Consider the following 20537-nt stretch of genomic DNA (forward strand, 5'->3'; position numbering starts at 1 on the left):
AATAAATTTTTTTTTTGAAAAAATTTCACCATTATAATATAATGTCTGAATGCTTTTCTAATCGCTATAAAATTCTGTCCCTGATACTATCTGACACTACACTGTGAACAGGCCTTCCCAGAATCATATCACAGATTCTGACAATTTAACAGTGGGCACAATTTTCAAAAATCATCAGATGTGGGAGAAATATAACAATAAGATCAATACCAAAATGTTCCCAAAATCTTTGCTTGACCATTGCATAGTTAATCGCATTTATTTCACCAATATGTGAAAATGACACTCATAGCACTATGAGATTCATTTCACATCATGAACCAAAAACGTTAAACTAATTTTTTAATCAATATCTAGGAGTAACACATGCACATGGGAAAAAATATCAATTGATTCAAATAGTGATCTAAAAACAAATTATATTATGTTAAAAAAAGTATAAGGTAAACCTGCTTTCATATCCATCTTAAATACAAATTCTTAAATGGAAACAGTGCTCTGGATCGGTAGTATCAAACAGAAATGGATCCCCATGCCCTACATGTTAGACTGAGAAAACCACAAATTAACATTATCTAAGTTGTAATGGATTTCTACTTATTTTGTTAAACACTTCCCAATTACGTTTTAATATGGTTCAAGCCCACTTAGAGGAGTTTTGGGCTTGCTTTAGATATTAATTCTAGAGAGTTAGCCTATAGGATGCATTTCACTATATGCCTCAAAGTAACGAAAATAAATGAATTGTGCTAGTTAAAAAAACTTGTCCCACTACCCTAATTTTATATCTAATATTTTGTTGTTCTCTTCTCTTTTGCCCTTCAACAAAAAGTCAAAACAAAAAAGAATCCTTGCTATTAAGTGGCTTTAGTACATTTAAATTTGGTACATCTAACTATCAAAATGTATCCAAAGTTAGCTTCACAAGCAAACAATTGAAAATGAACTACTGAAATCCACCATCTTTCAGAGACTTCTTATACTTCCAGGATGGTGTTTATTACAACGATAACAACTTATGTGTATTCAGATTTTACAAAACACATTAAAATTTTGTCCCATGTGTAACTCATATCAATGCCATGATGTAGGTACTAAAGAAAAACAACAACAAAAACAGCTATCTCCATTTTCAAAAGAACAAGGATTCTGAGAAATGGAAACTTAACTAGCCCAATATCATCAGCTAATAGGTGGCAATTCAAAACCCAGGGCTTCTGGTGTGACTATACCATATTGTCTCCTGAGCCCAACATGCAATGGTAAATGCTATAACATTTAGATAACAAACACAGAAACCATTTTCAATAACTTCTTGCAAGGATTCTGCTAAAACTATTTAAAATGAATGACTGGCACAGCAAAAATTTGGAGAGTATGTTGAATGCCTAGAACGACATGATAAAGCTAAAAGTCTCTAATTTATCACTAGACATTTGTCTAACCTAGTTAGCAAATTTGTGGGCAGTGCACTGCCTTTTAAAACTTTGCAACAAAAGCTAAATTTATTTTCCCACAGAAAAACATCAGTGAGATCACAGATATACTGAAATATTTTAAAAAATTTTGTAGAATTTCAAGTTTTAAAACAAGATTCTAGAAATCCAACCACTTCAACTGAAAGATGAGAAAACTGGGGCCTAAAGAGGTTCAGTAAACTGGCCATAGTCACATAAATAGTAATTATTAGGTTTTAATCCTTCCCCAGTCTCACACTATCGATGCTTCTTTTTTATTCCATTAAAGCTTATGACTATCACACTTATTCTCTTCTCATAATTAATTACTTTCATAGTAAATTACAATCTCAATCCAACAAAATTCACAGAATAACATTAAATGAAATAAAGGCCAAAGAAAATAATTCAACTTAATTCAAAAAACAACTATGAGGTACCAATTCGGTGAAAAACATTAGGGACACAAACTGGGAAAAATAACAAAGAAAAGGAATATGTGAATGAATGAATGAATGGATGGATGGATGGATGGATGGATGGATGGATGGATGGATGGATGGATGAATGAATGGATGAATGGATGAATGAATGAATATTATTAAATGCTTACTACCTGAAAAGTTCTGTGTTAAGCACTGGGAATACAAAAAGAAAAGTCAAGTAATTCCTTCTCTAAAGAAGTTCACCTAAAAAAAATGTTAAAAACAGTTTTTACATGTAACTGGGGAAAAATAAAATACTGAATAAAGACTGAAAAAAGTTCACCTTCTAATGGGGAAGACAAGAGATATAGGAGGTTTCAGCTGTACGTAAATGGAAAAGATTTACAGTGTGGCTGAAAAGTAGATAGTAAGTAATAACGTTATCTTCTTCAACAACATTTCCACTGATAAAACAAATCAATTTTCTGATGCTGAAACCCTTGACAGTACCAAGGACTTTGGTGAAGATGACAACCTTCTTTTCCAGGTTTTCTGTATTTGTAGCTGCTTAAGAGGTGGGGTCTGTAAACCTACAGAGGCAGGTGCCAGGTGGCATCCCTACAAGGGTTAATTCCCTGCATTGAAGCTGAGGAGGGCTGGGCTGGAATGAAGCCATTCTTGAACCTCTGAGGCTCAGAGTCCTCAACTCTTGCCATCCAGGTTTGAGGAAAGATGGTAGTCAAGAAGATGGTGGTAATACAGCTAAGTAGCTCTATGGATAGAGAGCCAGACCTAGAGTCAGGAAGATCTGAGTTCAGATCTGACCTCAGACACTGACTGTATGACCCTGCCTAAGTCACTTAACCCGGTTGTCTCAGTTTCCTCAGCTGTAAAATTGGGATAATAATAGCACCTATCCTGCAGTGCTGTTGAGAGGATCAAATGAGATAATATTTGTAAAGCACAGTGTCTGGCACAAAATAGGCACTATGCTTATTACCTTAGCCCCTTCTTTTCCCCTGGTGGCTTCACTTGCCTTGCATAGATCGCCTATCTCTCCCTCGGGGGTGCCTTGCTGCTCAAGTTAGACTGGCTTGCCTGCCCTGTGGGTGGTAACTGGTCAGCAGCTGATAAGGAAGGTAAGCCCCTTCTCCACAAGGGCTGAGCCCTTGAACGATGGGTAGAAGTGGGACCAATAGGAGTTATTACTCAAAGAATGGTAGGCTTATCTGCCCTTCACCAGCAGTTAGTCAATGGTTGATGCTCATGGTGGTAAAGAAGGAGAAAGGATTGACAAGGGGATTAGAAAAGAACCCAAAATGAGGTATGCATGGCTAAATAACAGCTTGAAAATGATCTGGGGATTTTAGTGTACTGTAGGCTCAGTATCAATAATGCAATACAGTAGCAATAGAGCTGATACAACCTCTCAGTCTGCATTAAGAGGAGCACAACATCTAGGAATAGGGAGGTGATACTCTTTTTTTAATTCACTATATACTTAAGTGCAAATCAAGAAAAAAAAAGAACATTTCTATGAACACAGCAGAACATAAGGAAAGCATTCAATATAAAACTATTTCCATTTCAAACTGTTTACTTTTTTTTGAAAACCTATGCAATAAATACTACATACTATTTTCAAAGCTACTCAGCTTTTCTGTGCTTCCTTCTAAGTTTTCTTTTGTTCTCTGCTGTACAGCTTTTATTTTATTTTTTCTCCCTCCCTAACTACCTTAGAAAAGGCTACAATTAAATGTGAATATATATAATGTATTATATATACACATATATATGATATATATATATGTGTGTGTGTGTATATAAGTACTGTTCATATTTCTTAGTCAGTTTTTCCTCTGAAGTAGATAGCATCTTCCTTAAAAGGTCCAGATCTTTCCATGTTTTTCTAAAATCAACCAGTTTGTTGTTTCTTTTATCACAGCAGTATTCCATCACAAACATATACCACAATTTGTTTAGCCATTCCCCAACTGAAGAGTATCTATCATTTTAGCCAATATGATCTCAAAGTTGTTTTAATTTGGATTTCTCTGACCAGTAATGATTTAGAGCATTTTTTTCATGAGTACATATGGTTTTGATTTCTTCATCAAAAAACCGCCTGTTGCTATCCTTTGACCACTTATCAATTGCTGAATGAAAGAAGATATTCTTAATAAACTTTGTACTGACAGATGAAACCTACAGTGTTATTTCCAAACGTCATATTGGAGGAGTAACATGGTCAAAATTGGTCTTTAAGAGGGTGGAAAGGAGCATGGGATCTGAATCTCAGCTCTGCTGTTTACGACCTATGTAGAGTTGGAAGGAAACACTGACATCACCTAGTGCAGGGGAGAGGAGTATGCGGACTTGAGAACACATGTGGTCTTCTACGTCCTTGACTGCAGCTTTCTGAGTTCAAATTTTACAGAACATCCTTTTATTAAGGGGATTTGTTCTATGAAGTTTAGATTCAGTCAAAGGGCCACACTTGAGGACCTAGAGGGCCACATGTTGCCTTGAGGCTGCAGGTTCCCTACCCCTGACCTAATGCAGTCCCTCATTTTAAAGATGAGGAAACTAAGGTCTAGAGAGGCCATGTGACTTGCCCAAAATCTCAGGATTCAAACCCAGGGCTTCTGCCCCCAAATCCACACCACCTCCTCATAAAAAACGCTGATAGAACATTGTTTTGTAAAAAATGCAATTTCAAAAGTAATCTTGTCCAACATGATTTTACAGGGGAGGAAACTAATAGCCAGAGAGGTTAAGAGACAACAAAGCTACCTATCCCTTTCATTGTGCTTTCTGGAATACTTGCACTATAGGTAACTCATTTTCTTCTTAAATCTTTTCTTTTCCCACTAATCACACCTGACACAGGATAAGACCTGGCTCCTTCCAGATGACACAGCCTCACTGACTACCCTATTCAACACTGGCTGTACTTTTACTCATTCTCCTTCACCCTACCCTGTTCCTGGTCAAAGGGAGAAGATCTGGAATATTCACTGCTTCCAAATGCCACTTCTAGGCTTTCCCTCCCCCTCCACGAATCGGTAATCCTTCCTCTTTGAGGTATCTATCACTCAATCAAAATTCTGGAAGCTGTTGCCTTCAGACCTCCAATACACTTCTTTTCTTTCCTCAATAAGTTCAGTGCCTAAGTCATAATCTTTTTCTCCTCCTCAACTCCTACCCTCATTCTAGGAGAAATTCAACATACATTGTAATACTCCTTCAAACACTGCCCCCCCCTCCCAAGTTCCAGTTCCTCAACTTCCAACCTCATTTACAATGTCCTATTCTACCACCACCCCTCAGCCACACACAAGGATGGAAAAACTCCTGATTTTGTCATATCCCACAAAGGTACCACTTCCATGTTCATGAACGTTGAATTCCCTTATTCTGATCATAATCTACTTTCTCCAACTGCCTTGCAACCCCAACTCCTGTTCTTCATTCACAATGTTACTTCCCAGTTTTAATTCATTCTTTCTCAGGTCATCATCCCAACAGTTGCTACACTATCTTTCCTTCCCCATCTTGGACCCTTAAATGAATCAATTCAACTCTACACTGTCCTCTGCTCTTTAATCTCTTGTACTTCTCTTAATCTACTGCTAATCTTGCCCTGAAAAGCCTCACCCCTCATTCATCAGGGCAGGCACTGCCTTTGCTCCCACACATGTGTTGCCAAACAAAGCAGGAGAAAATTCCAAAACTGTGCTGACTGCATCCACTACAAATTTGTTACACTACCTCAACTGGCAACACTTTTATATCTCCCTCAATGGCTGACTTTCACAATTTCCCAAGCAGCTCTTCCAAATCTTTTCATCCCTCTTTAAACTTCCCATGGTTTCTCCTCCCCAAACCCTCTCAGCTGAGAACCCTGACTCCTATTTCACCGAAAAAACTGGTCATTTTCCAAGAGCTTCCCTTTCTCTCTTCCTCAACTCATTATCTCCCAGATGCATTTTGTTATTATCTCTGCCTTCACTTGTATTACACATAATGAGGCATTTCTCCCTGTCAAGTCAAATCCCACTACACAGACAAGTGATCCTATTAGATCCTGTCTTCTCTTACTCTATTATCATTTTCTCACTTATCTTCAATCTCTCCTTGTCTACTGAGTACCTCCCTACTACCAGTCAACAGACATTTATTAAATGTTTACTTACTATGTGCCAGCCACTGTGCTAACAGGCACATAAATAAAAACACAGCCCCTATTCTAAAGGAATTTACATTCTAAAGGGGGAAAACAACACATAAAAAGAAACTGAAAAGAGGCAAGGGAGAAGGAGGGAACAATCTGGTACTGGAAAAGTTCACATTGGAGTCACATAAGAAATAAAGAAATGGCTAGCCTGGACACTGAAAGGAGCCATCCAATTAGAGGAAGGGGCTGCAAGGGCTAAGGGTACTTCTGAGGTATGAATACTAGAGCTGAACTGATCTTCCAGGATAAAGACTTTTCTGTGAAATGATGGAGGAGATTTAAGTCTGGTAATGCATACAAACATACCATGTCTACCTTGTCCTCAAAAAATCCTCATTTGATCCATCCATGTCTGCTACCTTGAGAGTATACACCTGAGAAGGCCATTTACAAAAAAGGTAGCTTTTAAGACTTTTAAAAACAACAGGCCTTAGAAACAAACTGGATATGGGGCGGGGGAGGAGAGTGAGAAAGAATGAGGAATCAAGGATGACACCTAGGTGGCAAACCTGAGGAACTGGGAGGATGTTACACCCTCTACAATAATAGGGAAGTTAAAAAGAAGGCTGCAGAGTGGTCAAGAAAAAAAAGTCCACTAAATTTGGTGATTATTAGATTGTTGGTAACTTTGGAGGGAAGAATTTCTGTTGAATGATGAGATCAGAAGTCAGAAAATAGAGAGTTAAGAAGAGAGTAGGAGGAAAGAAAGTGGAAGTACCTATTATAGACAGTTTCTTCAAGGAGTTTAGATACAAAATGTACGAGACATATGGGACAACAGCTAGCAGGGATGGACAAATCAAGTAAGAGTTTTTAGATGGAGACACACTGGCATGTTTATAGGAATCAGTGAAGTGGTCAGAATGAAAAAGACTGAAGATAAATGAAAGAATGGAGATGATAGGATAAGGTGGGATGAAATGGGGTCAACTGGGCATGAAAAGAGTTTTGCCTTAGTAAGAAAAAAAAAGGCCACTTCTTCATGACAGAAGGTGAAGTGACATGAGGAGGAGAGGAAGAGAGGCAGTGAATGGTCTCAATTTTGAGAGTAACCTATAAGACAGGGTTCTAAACTGCGGGGTGCAGAAGGGGCACCAAGATCAGAAGGGATGAAAAGGTTTAGAAATGGCACTTTAGGAAAAGGCATTAATTAAAGATGTGCAAAAGGATTGTCTTGTAGCAATGGGGTCCCAGTTGAGGTTATATAACATAAATTTGTAATGGACTCAGTCAGAAGGGTTTCATGATTTCTCCAGTATTGTTTCATAGTATATGTATAGTAATGAAGGTGACACATGAGTGCAATGATTCAAGGCTGAGACTTGACAAGGCAGGATCAGTAACACAATCTTGTCCTTGGGATAAGGGACTTGAGAAGAGGACAATGTAGAGTTAAACTAGTTCATTAAGAGGTTAAGATAAGAAGAGAGTAGTCCATGCATGAGTGACAACCCATGAAAGAACTGAGGGGCTGAGCTCACAATGTAAATAAAGAGCAGAGTCTAGGACCACAAAGAAGATGGGGTGGTGGAATGACAACTGATTGTGATCAAATAAGGGAACTTCAGAATTCAGAAACATGGAAGTGGTACATTTGTGGGTAATGGGAAAATCAAGAATATGATCATCATTTTTTGTGTTCCTAAAGGAGGGTAGAGAAGTAGGCCATGTGAAATGAGCAGGTTGAGGATTTTTGAGTTAAGGGTGCTTTGGGAAGTATCAATATGTATGCTAAAGACCCCAATTATGAGGGTATGAGGGCAAGGGGACAAAAAACTGTAAGCCAGGCATTAAACTTCTTGGGGGGGCTGGGGGGGTGGGGGGCAGCAGCGCACAGTATCCTAGAGGTTAGAAGACAATATTCATTGACTGAACCTTAAAAGAGAGGTTACTAAGTGATGCTGACAGAGGAAGTAACAACAGGGAGCAAGGAGTATTACAATTCCCCTAATTCAACTAATAAGAGATTGGGGAGGGGGGGCAGACAGGTGAGAAATGTCACAAGAGATGAATAAAAGTGCAATCATGCTAGGAAGGGAGACCAGAGAGACTTTGTCATCAAGGGGAGCAAGGTCTCAGGGAGGGTCAAAATAGAGTATGAAAGGAAAATATTAAAGATAAAAGCAAGGTTATTATCTATGAAACAAACATTCCAGAAAGCACAGAGGAAGGGGTTGATAGTTTTAGAATGGGAAATTGTGGGGAATTGGGTTGAGGAGATGAGATTAAGGGATCAGGCAGTGTGGAAAAGAGAACAGAATTTGAATGATGGCTAAGGGTTCAGAATCACTGGGATGGGAAGGGTATGAACAGGGGAGAGTATGTTAATCATTGAGCAACAGCTCAGATAGGTTTTCATTGTCCCAGGGGTTTGGTCTCAGGATGGAGTTCCTCCACTGCCTAAAGCAGTTAAAGGAAGGAAACCAGTGCTAGAAAATGAAGAAATATCATTACTCTCTTTTCCCCAAGGCCAGAAATCAGGCTGGAGACTTGATGGCCTTTCTCCTCTTCCCTAGATGGAAGGACTCTGGTGTTCTATGGAATGGTGCTTTCTCCCCTTCCTCCAGAAGACCTGGCATAATAACCTGGAATGATATTTTCCTCCTTTACTGCAAAGGAAGGAGATTTACGGATAATGAAATGGTGCTTCTCCTCTTCCAGTGGGAGGCTGGAGACCCAACGGAATGGAATAGTGTTTTCTCCACTTCCCTCAAAGCAGGAGACTGGTACTATATATAGATCATTTGTACAGTTGTTTGCATGTTATCTCCCCAATTAGACTGAGTTTCTTCAGAGCAGGGACTGTCTTTTGCCTTTCTTTGAATTCCCAGCACTTAATGGCACAGTGGATGGATCACTGGACCTGGAGTCAGGAAAATGTGAGTTTAAATCTTGCCTCAGACAGTTACTGTAAGTTACTGTAGAGTAAGTCATTTAACCTGTGTCTGCCTATATTTCCTCATCTTTAAAATGGGGCTAACAATAGCACCTAACTCCCAGAGCTGTTGTTAAGGGTCAAATGAAATATTTGTAAAGCACTTTGCAAAGCTTAAAGCATTATATAAATGCTAGCAATTAATAAATATTGACTAACTGCACAGGCTTGGTTAATTCAATTAATAGATGTAATAACAAACTGAAAGCAAGTTTCTAATTATACAGGAACCTTTCCTCTGCTCTGGCATTTTAATTAAATATTGCTCAGCTGAAAAAAAGATACAGAAAGCTTGCTTAAGTGGAGTTTGGAGTACATGAAATTTCCTTGTAGATCCTAAAATTTCCTTGTAGATCTTAGATTTCCTAAAAAAGGAAATTTTTTTTTAAACTTTATCAAGATTTTTTTTTATACCTGTCAAAGTCTATTGACTCTACTTTGTCAGTCTCCCTCACATCTGTCCCTTCCTTTCTTCCTACTACCTTATCCCATATCCAGGTCCCTATTCACTATCACCCAACTAGATCATTATAATTATTCCCTTAGTACTCTTCTCTCACCTCTATTCCTCTTCCCCTTCCAATGTGACCTTCATCCCTTGCCAGATTAACTGAACTCATACACAGATCCTGTGCTCTAAAATCTTCAGTGGTTTTTTACTGGAAAGGCAGCCTTATTTGCTGGAAAAAAAACAGTACATATAGAATGAGGAAACTTGGGTTCATGTCCTCCTCCAACGACTTCTCTACTTTATGACCATGGGTAAAATACTTAACCTCTCCAGTTCTCATCATTCCAACAAATGTAAAAGGGGTATAAAGAAAGCAGTCTGTAAATGTTAAAGTGCATATAAATGAGTTATTACAATTATCATTGCCTAGCAAGTAAAATTTAAAGATTCTCTCTTAGCATTCAAAGTCCTCCCCAATCTGCCTCCCTTCTCTTTGTATTCCAGTCTTCTCTAATACTAATTCCTCTTTTCATATCCTAAATTTTGGTCCAAATGAACTATTAGGTATCCCTGGTATATTACCTTGTATTTTCTTGCCTCTGTGTTTTTGCTTACCCTGTTTCCAACACTTGGAATGTTTTTCCCTCATTTTTCCCTACTTTATGCCTATTCTCTAAATCCCAACTCAGATGCTATCTCTCCAGTTGAGTTCCACTTGTACTCCCAATTACAAATGCTCTCCAAACAGCTCTCAGGTAACATTTTATTTGAATCTCTCTAATGTACTAAAATTCTGTGATTCTGTGAAATCAGAGGTGCCTCTTTTCACGAGCAGGATATGTTCCTAGAAAAGGGGTGAGTAAACAGATAGATAGGCATTCTATTAAAGAATTCTGTCACTTAAAGAAATACCATTGTAAATGTTTTTTTTGTAAAACAAATTAACAGAAACTCTAACAAATAATCTCCCCAGAATTTAATTAATTAATTGTATAGTTGATACAGATTTTAATAGTAGTACTGCTTAAAGTAACATACATTTCTGTCCAAAAAGAAATAGCATAAACTACTTTCTCAACACAGAAAAAAAATTAACTTTGGCTTCAGTTAAGGGCAAAACTAGCTAAGAAAATTAAATAATACCTTTTATTATCCAATATCGGTATGTGGTTGGCCAAATAAGGGAAAAAAGAAAAGGGAAGAACTCTTTACCCCACTATAAAACATATGGCTGTAGCTACAAAACTGAATCAAATACATAAATCACAAATAGCTAAGCCATGTATTAATTGTAATTAGTCAAAGACAAACATTTTTTTCTCTTCAACAGCAGTGAGATATCAAATACCAAAATGAGCTGATCAATCCCAGACTTTAGTTCTGTGATTGAGCTTAAAATAACAAAAGTACTACAGTAAATGTTTAGATTATGGTTAATCTCTCACATTCACTAATTTCCTAGCAACAGCTGGAACTCAATAGTAAAACATGAATGCAGAAGTTCATTCAAAAGAAATAAAAGCAGTTAAACTTTCCAAAGTGAAAACTACCATTTTTTCCTGTACCATATTTGAGCAACTGCCCAAAGGGAATATTCAAATTTAAAATTCTCTTAATAAGTCAGTTTTTCTCATTTTATCAGATATTAGCAGCTATTTCTTTCTAATGTAGAGAGGAGTTAGATATAAGCCAACAGGGGCCCATCTTTAGCCCAAAAGGGTTCCCAAAATCCCAAACAAATTATAGGATTATTATTATTATAAATTATTTTAGTTCTAAAAATTATTTCCAAAATCCTGGACACTAACAAGAAAATCAAAACAGAGTAAATAGTGGCAAAAAATGAAGTTTGGCAGTATATCTCCTAAAACACAAATCAAAGAGTGCTCACAACTTTCCTAGTTAACTTATATTATCACTTAACCTGTGGAGACTTCAAACCTACCTTCCAATACTATAAGCTTCAGAGTGAACGCCACCAAACCTGCCACTTTTACCTAATAGTCAAAAGCAAGGTGATCTGGAGGAAAGAACTCAGGATTCTGACTTAAGGAGTCCCAAGTTCTAATTCTAATTATGAGACTTAATAACTGCATGACTTGTATATTCTGACTTATAAAAATATCCTGTATTTACTTACTGTGAACATGTATCACTCCCAGCAGAATGTAAACTCCTTGAAGGCAAGGATGTTTTTCTATGTATCCCAAGATTTCAATAACATATAAGACATACAAAAGGCATTCAATAACTGTTTGATGAATTGGAGACTCATCTACCTCTAAATCTATGATCCTATGACTAAAGCTTTCATATTAAACTTAAAAAGTATTTAATAGAAGATGGCAGGATACAGACAGCAAACCAGCTGAACTCTCCCAACATTCTCCTCAAATCAAGTTTTGAAGCAGTACAGCAAATACAAGGTCAGAGTGCAAGATCTTTCTGGTCTAAGACAACTTGGGAGGTCAGCAGGAAAGGTCTGTGACGCATAGATGGGAGCTGGCCCAGACTACAGCAGCAGTAGCTTCAGGAGCTTTCAGCCCAAAGAGAGTAAGGGGATTGAACAAACAGGTCAGAAACAGGGGACCCTCGGTGGTATTGAGTGCAAATGACACTGATTAGCAACTCTATTATCCATAAGCAGATCTGAGTCACAGTTCCAGGGCTAAGAGGAGCTTTCGTGATTAGTTACAAGGGAGCAGGGACCCTGGTCACTGTTTGAAGGCAGAGAGAAACTAATACTTATGACTTCAGGGGAGGAGGAACCCTTTGTGGATAAAGACCAGAGTGCAGACCAGGAGAGCAGTGACCACATTTCTCCCAGCTAACACCATCTTGGAAGCACCAAAAACATATGGACCCACAGAAATAGTTCTAAAAACAGCAGCATAAAAAAGGCCTCAAGCCTGGGGCAGTATCTCCCCAGCCCCAAGTGAGAAGAGCCCAACTTTAACATAAAGTTCTAAGTGAAAAATGGATTAGAAAACAGAATCCAACAATATGTTATATTCAAGAGACACACTTGAAACAGAAAGACACATACAGAGTTATGCTTCAGCTGAAGCAAAAAAGGGGAAGTGGCAATTATGATCTCAGACAAAGCAAAAGCAAAAACAGACTTAACTGAAAGAATCAGGGAAACTACATTTTGATAAAAGATTCCAAGATCATGAAGTAATATAAAAAAATTTTACAGTAAGTTTCTCTGATAAAGGCCTTATTTCACAAATATATAGGAAACTGGGTCAAATTTATAAAAATACGAGCTATTTCCCAATTAATAAATGGTCAAAGGATATGAAGAAGCAGCTTTCAGAAGAAGAAATCAAAGTTATCTGTAGTCATATAAAAATGCTCTAAATTACTATTGATTAGGGAAATGCAAATTAAAACAATTTTGAGGTACCATCTCACACCTATCAGAAAGACAAATGCTGTAAGGGATGAGGAAAAATAGGTACACTAAAAATCTATAGTCATATGAAAAAATGCTCTAAATCACTACTGATTGAAGAAACGCAAATCAAAACAACTCTTAGGTGCCACATCATACCTGTCAGACTGGCTAACATGACAAAACAGGAAAATGATAAATGCTGGAGAAGATGTGGGAAAATTAGAATACTAATGCATTGTTGCAAGGGCTTAAAAAAATTCCCAATGGTCTTTTGAGGCAAGGTGCCTTCCACTTAACAGATCATTTTTTGTGTGTATTACGTTTTGGTTTGTTATATGGTTTCTCCCATTCATTTTAATTCTCCTACACAGCATGACTGTAGTGAAAATGTATTTAATAGGAATGTATGTGTAGAACCTATATAAAATTGTAAGCCATCTCAAAGAGGGAGGAGGTAAGTAAGGGGGAGGGAGGGGGAAAAAATCTAAGTTATATAGCAGTGATTATAGGACACTGAAAATAAAATTAATAAAAAAATAAAATACTAATGCATTGTTGGTGGAATTGTAAACTGATCCAAACATTATAGAGAGCAATTTGGAACTATGGCCAAAGGGTTATAAAAATGTGAATAACCTTTGACCCAGCAATATGGCTTCCAGGGCTGTATCCCAAAGAAATCATACAAACAGGAAAAGGACCCACATGTACAAAAATATTTATAGCAGCTCTTTTATGTGGTGGCAAAGAACTGGAAATTGAGGGGATGTCCATCAAGTGGGGAATGGCTGAACAAGCTGTGGTACATGAATGTAACAGAATACTGTCATGCTATAAGAAATGATGAGCAGGAAGACTTCAGAAAAACCTGGAAAGACTTATATGAACTGACACATTTACAGCCACATTGTGCGATGGCTAACTTTAACAGACTTGGCTCCTCTCAGCAATGCAAGGTTCTAACATAATTCCAAAAGGCTCATGATGGAAAAAGCTGTCCACATCCAGAGAAAGAACTATGGAGTCTGAATGCAGATCAAAGTATACTATTTGCTTTCTCTTTTTTGTTTCTTCTTCTTTCTCAGAGTTCATTCCGTTGGTTCTAATTCTTCTTTGCAACATGACTAATGTGAAAATATGTTTAATGTGAATGTATATGTAGAGCCCATATCAGATTGTATGCAATCTTGAGGAGGAGAGAAAAGTAAGAGAAGGAGAGGAGAAAATTTGGAGCTCAAAAGCTTGTGGAATTGAATCTTGTGAACTAAAAATAAATAAATTTTTAGAAATATAGGTACACTAATAAATGTCAGTGGAGTTGTGAACTACAGAACAATTTGCAACTATACCCAAACAGCTCTAAAACTGTGCATACTCTTTGACCCAGCAATACCACTCCTAGATCTGTACCCCACAAAGATCAAAGAAACAGGAAAATGACCTATTTATATAAACATATTTATAGCAACTTTTTTTGTACTGGTAAAGAACTGGACATTGAGGGGATGCTCAGCAGTTGTGGAATGGCTGAAGAATGGCATATGATTGTGATGGAGTATTACTATGCTACAAAAAATGAGAAGTGAAGAGATTTCAGAAAAATCATGAAAAAAACCTAAATGAACTGATGCAAAGTGAAGTGAGAAGTCTCAGGAGAAGAGTGTCAATAGCAATAACAATGTTGTAATGATGGCTACTCTGATCAATACAATGATCTAAGACAATTCCAAAGGACTCATGATGAAAAAATTCTATCCATTTCCAGAAAGAGAACTGATAAAAATGCAAAATGAAGTATAATTTTCTCATTTTATTTTTTTGCTATCTTTCTGAGATATGGTCAATATGAAAATGTGTTTTGCATGATTTCACATGTATAGTGGTATCATTTTGCTTGCCTTCTCAGTGGATAGAAGAATGGGAGGGAGGGAGGGAATTGAAAGAGAAAAGGATGTTTAAAATAAATAAATTTATATTTTAAATAAATAAAGCTATTTAATAAACTGTATCAACAAATTTATAAGAATTTAGCCATACTAAAGAGAATATGCTGTCAATGGATGAACAAATAAGAATAAAGAAAATTTCAAAGAAAAGTTCTAAACTTGGTCAATGTCATCAAATGTAATAAAGTAATTTACATTTATGTGTATATACACACACACACATACTGTATGTATATCTGTTTATATATACACACATTCTAATAGCACTTACATAGGAGCTTATATTTTTAAAGTGCTTTAAAATGTGGAATTTCTTCTCAGTTTTCTTATAAAATAGATTGCATTTATTATCAAAGTACAGGAGAGAATCATTTTGGCCAATATTGGCTATTATAAAAAGAAACAATAAGGGGGAAGAGGTTTTGCTATCAAATTTTTAATATTTTTGTTTCTTTTAAACCTCTATAAAGAGATATTTTTAACTTAGTATATTCTTTAATACTTCTACATCCCACTTAAACACAGTCATGATCATGTGGTGACCCTTGGTTCTTGAAGGCTATTCTGATAGAGGCCAAGATCTGACAGGTCTCACACAATAAGCAAGAAAGGATTTGAGTAAGGGTCAAGCAATGGATTACTACCAAAGGTCTGCATACTGAATTGAGAGAGGTTTCTCACCAAAGGGCTGGCTACCAGATGATGAGGTTTTGGCCATAGCAGTTCAAACTCAACAACTGAAGCATATAAAGGTTGCAATGTGTACCATGGGAGAAAGAACCAACATTGTTGAAATCATAGATATTTTGAAGTACTAAATTATTTGAAGTAAAGCTCAAAGGCATCATTATGAAATAGGGATTATGACATCTAATTATAAACTATTGAAGAATTTATGTTTATGTAACTAAAAAGTTGTATGACAAGTTGTCAGTAGAGCGTGGTAGAAAGAGCCCTGGTCTTAGAATCAGAAAAAAGCTCTTAATTCAAGTTCCTTCTATTTCATTTCCTCGCTATATGAACCTGGGCAAATTACTACATCTCCTGGAAACCTGTCACCGCAGCTTTCAAAATGATGATAATACATATATAATCTACTGCACAGGTTTTTTTATGAGCATGAAATTAGGTAGCATATGTGAAAGCACTTTGAAACCATAAAGTGCTTTTACAAGAATAAGATATTATTGATTTAGTTTTGATTTTCCAGTAATATCCATTACAGATGAAAGAATATCGATCTATCCAACGATAATAAATATTCAGGGTCAATAAGATTTCATAATGTATCAGAGAGAAACTTAATAGGCTTTAATTCCTAATCTAGATTGGTATCTAAAGACATACTGATACTTAATAGCAAGATAAAGTCAGAAGTACTATGCTTGTTTTGTTAAAATAAGCAATTTTTTTTTTAATTTAACTTTTAACATTTATTTTCACAAAATTTTGGGTTACAAATTTTCTCCCCTTTTATCCCCTCCCCCCCCAAACCCAAGCATTCTAATTGCCCCTGTGACCAATCTGCTCTCTCTTCTACCATCCCTCTCTGCCCTTGTCTCCGTCTTCTCTTTTGTCCTGTAGGGCCAGATAGCTTTCTTTACCCCTTAACATGTATTTCTTATTTCCCAGTGGTAAGAACATTACAGTTGATCCTAACACTTTGAGTTCCAACTTCTTTAGCTCCCTCCCTCTCCACCCCTTCCCTTTGGAAGACAAGCAATTCAATATAGGCCAAATCTGTGTAGTTTTGCAAATGATTTCCATACTAGTTGTGTTGTATAGGACTAACTATATTTCCCTCCATCCTATCCTGTCCCCCATTACTTCTATTCTCTTATGATCCTTTCCCTCCCCATGAGTGTCGACCTCGGATTGCATTCTCCTCCCCATGCCCTCCCTTCTATCCTCCCCCCTACCCTGCTTGTGCCCTTGTCCCCCACTCTCCTGTATTGTGAGATAGGTTTTCCTATCAAAATGAGTGTGCATTTTATTCTTTCCTTTAGTGGAATGTGATGAGAGTAGACCTCATGTTTTTCTCTTGCCTCTCCTCTTTATCCCTCCACTAAAAAGTCTTTTGCTTGCCTCTTTTATGAGAGATAATTTGCCCCATTCAATTTCTCCCTTTCTCCTCCCAATATTTCTCTCTCACTGCTTGATTTCATTTTTTTTTTTAAGATATGATCCCATCCTCTTCAATTCACTCTGTGCACTCTGTCTCTATGTATGTGTGCGTGTGTGCATGTGTGTGTGTGTAATCCCACCCAGTACCCAGATACTGAAATGTTTCAAGAGTTACAAATATTGTCTTTCCATGTAGGAATGTAAACAGTTCAACTTTAGTAAGTCCCTTATGACTTCTCTTTGCTGTTCACCTTTTCATGGTTCTCTTCATTCTTGTGTTTAAAAGTCAAATTTTCTTTTCAGCTCTGGTCTTTTCATCAAGAAAATTTGAAAATCCTCTATTTCATTGAAAGACCATTTTTTCTCCTGAAGTATTATACTCAGTTTTGCTGGGTAGGTGATTCTTGGTTTTAGTCCTAGTTCCTTTGACTTCTGGAATATCCTATTCCATTCCCTTCGATCCCTTAATGTAGAGGGTGCTAGATCTTGTGTTATCCTGATTGTATTTCCACAATACTTGAATTGTTTCTTTCTAGCTGCTTGCAATATTTTCTCTTTCACCTGGGAATTCTGGAATTTGGCCACAATGCTCCTAGGAGTTTCTCTTTTTGGATCTCTTTCATGCGGTGTTCTGCAGATTCCTTGAATATTTATTTTGCCCTCTGGTTCTAGAATCTCAGGGCAGTTTTCCTTGATAATTTCATGGAAGATGATGTCTAGGCTCTTCTTTTGATCATGGTTTTCAGGTAGTCCCAGAATTTTTAAATTGTCTCTCCTGAATCTATTTTCCAGGTCAGTTGTTTTTCCAATAAGATATTTCACATTATCTTCCATTTTTCCAATCTGCGCGGTATGTTCTGAGATATCTGTCTTTCTCGAAAAGTCCTTAGCGTCCATCCGTACCATTCCAGTTTTGAAAGATCTGTTTTCTTCAGTGAGCTTTTGAATCTCCTTTTCCATTTGGCTAATTCTGCTTTTGAAAGCATTCTTCTCCTCATTGGCTTTTTGAGCCTATTTTGCCAATTGAGTTAGGCTAGTTTTCAAGGTGTTAATTTCTTCAACATTTTTTTGGTTCTCCTTTAGCAGGGAGCTGATCTGCTTTTCATGCTTCTCTTTCATCCCTCTCATTTCTCTTCCCAGTTTTTCCTCCACCTCTCTAACTTGATTTTCAAAAGTCTTTTTGAGCTCTTCCATGGCCTGAGCCCATTGGGTGGGCTGGGACACAGAATCCTTGATTTCTTTGTCTTTGCCTGGTGGTAAGCATTGTTCTTCCTCATCAGAAAGGAAGGGAGGAAATGTCTGATCTCCAAGAAAGTAGCCTTCAATAGTTTTATTTCTTTTCCCTTTTCTGGGCATTCTCCCCAGCCAGTGACTTGACCTCTGAATATTCTCCTCACACACACCTCGCCTCTGGTCCTCCCAGCCAGCATTTTAAAATAAGCAATTTTTGTTTGAAGAAACACAAACATGGCATTTCAGTTTAATATAAGAATATAACTGCCTCTTTTTTTAGTGACTGCCATCAAACTGCTAAAATAGGAAAGTAAAACTAACTACAATTATTAAAAAGGAGATAAGTCACATTTTACTAATTTCATCAGTATCAAAGCCTCTGGCACATAAAATAATGAATGTTCATTCAGCATTCTGATATTACAAAATTAATCTGAAATAGACATTTTATATGTTAAACTATTATTTTAAAATATAGGTTTCACTTTAACAGGTATTCATACTTACATCAAATCACAAGAATGTAATTTTACAGGTCTTTAAGTCAGGGTTTAACTTTATTCAACAGAATCTGTTCTGGTGAGACTGCTTTATTTGATTCCTACAAATAGTCAGTGTTAATCAGGGAGGAGCAACTTTAGCAACAGAGAAACAACTGAACTTCACACCCAGGGATGAAAACTGTAGTTAAGATAGAAAGCTACCATCTATGTCCTTTTCAGCAGCTATCCCTGGGATGTATCTCTTCCTCAGTCCCCCTGATAGACCCTGCCCTCCACTTGCTCCTCCACTCCAGTGTCTCTGAAGGGTGTACACTTCATGCCGATTTTTCCAGGAACATTTCACACTATTTGTTTGTTATGGCTCTGCAAACACTAAGCACATAATTCTGAACAAATATTTACTTTGGCAAAATTTCACTGGTATGGGTGTTCCCTAAATATATACAAATCACAACCCTTCCCATACTTGGTCATTCCATGAAATTCCTGATATACCCACCACTGAAAAATCAATCGAATTTGTTGGAGCCTTACTTTTGTACATTCATGGTAATACTGTACCACAAAGAAGACCTATCTGATAGTTCTCATTCTTACTACTCTAACAGAATTCAAGAGTTCAAAAACACACTAGTCCAACCCAATTCCAAAAGGAATCCCTTCTCTAATATATCCAAGAAGTGGTCATCTAGCCTATGCTTGAAAACTTCCAAGCACAAGGACTTCACCACCTCTCAAGGCAGACCATTCCACGTGTAGACACCTCTATTAGGAGCTATTTCTGACACCAAGCCTAAATTAGCCTCTGAAACTTGCTTTAGATTCTGCCCTCTAGGGCCAAAAAGAACAAGTCTAATCACTCCTCTACATAATAGCTCTTCAGGTACTTAAGGGTAAAGATCATGGCCCCCTCGCCTGAGTCTTCTTTAGTCCAGGCTAAATAAATATATCCATTTCCTTCAACTGACCCCCAAATGTTATGGAATCAAGACCTTTCACCATTCTAGTCATTCTCCTCTAAACAATCTCCAGCTTATCAATATCATTCTTAATCTATAAGGTCCAGAACTAAATTTTGTTGTTGGTTTTTAGTTGTTTTTCAAACATGTCTGACTCTTGGTGATCCCTTTTGCGGTTTTCTTGGCAAAGATACCAGAGTGGTTTGCCACTGCCTTCTCCAGTTCATTTTACCAATAAGGAAACTGAGGTAAATAAGATTAAGTGACTTGCCCAGAGTCACACAGCTAATAAGAGTTGGAGGTTAGGATTTGAACTAGAGAAAAGGAGTCTTTCTGACTTCAGGCCCAGCACTCAATCAATCCACTGTACCATCTAGCTGCCCCCCAGACCTAAATGCAGTAGATTAAAGTCTAACAAGGACAGAGTTCATTAGGTCTCCCTAGTCCTGAAAGCTAAGCCCTTTCTAATTCAGCCCAAGATTACATTAGCTTTTTTGGCTGCTACATTACACTGCTGAATCATATTGATATGGCAATACACAATAACCCCTAGGTCTTTTAGAACTGCTATTTACCCATGATTCTCCCATCAAAGTCTTATGAAAGTTGATTTTTTCTATAATCAAATGTAAGGCTATTAAACCTACTGAATTTCATCTTATTAGATTCAGCCCTCTGCTCTTGCCTGTCAAGATCTTTTTGGATCCTGACTGTCATCCAGTTTATTAGTATTCTGTCTCAGCTTTGTGTCATCTGAAAATCTGATGAGAAAACCATTCGTTCCTTTTATCTATATCACTGATTAAAACAATACCAAGTGCAGATCCCTTTTATCATATCATTTTCCATGTTTTTAATAGCACTTCT

General features: G+C 37.2%; 1 protein-coding gene across 2 annotated transcripts in view; it reads right to left on the reverse strand.

The window, feature by feature from the left end:
* Positions 1 to 20537, reverse strand: part of TMEM135 (transmembrane protein 135) — a 345033-nt gene that overhangs the window by 249061 nt on the left and 75435 nt on the right. The window lies entirely within an intron of this gene.

This window comes from Notamacropus eugenii, chromosome 5, assembly GCF_028372415.1.
Source record: "Notamacropus eugenii isolate mMacEug1 chromosome 5, mMacEug1.pri_v2, whole genome shotgun sequence".
NCBI classification, from domain to species: Eukaryota; Metazoa; Chordata; class Mammalia; order Diprotodontia; family Macropodidae; genus Notamacropus; species Notamacropus eugenii.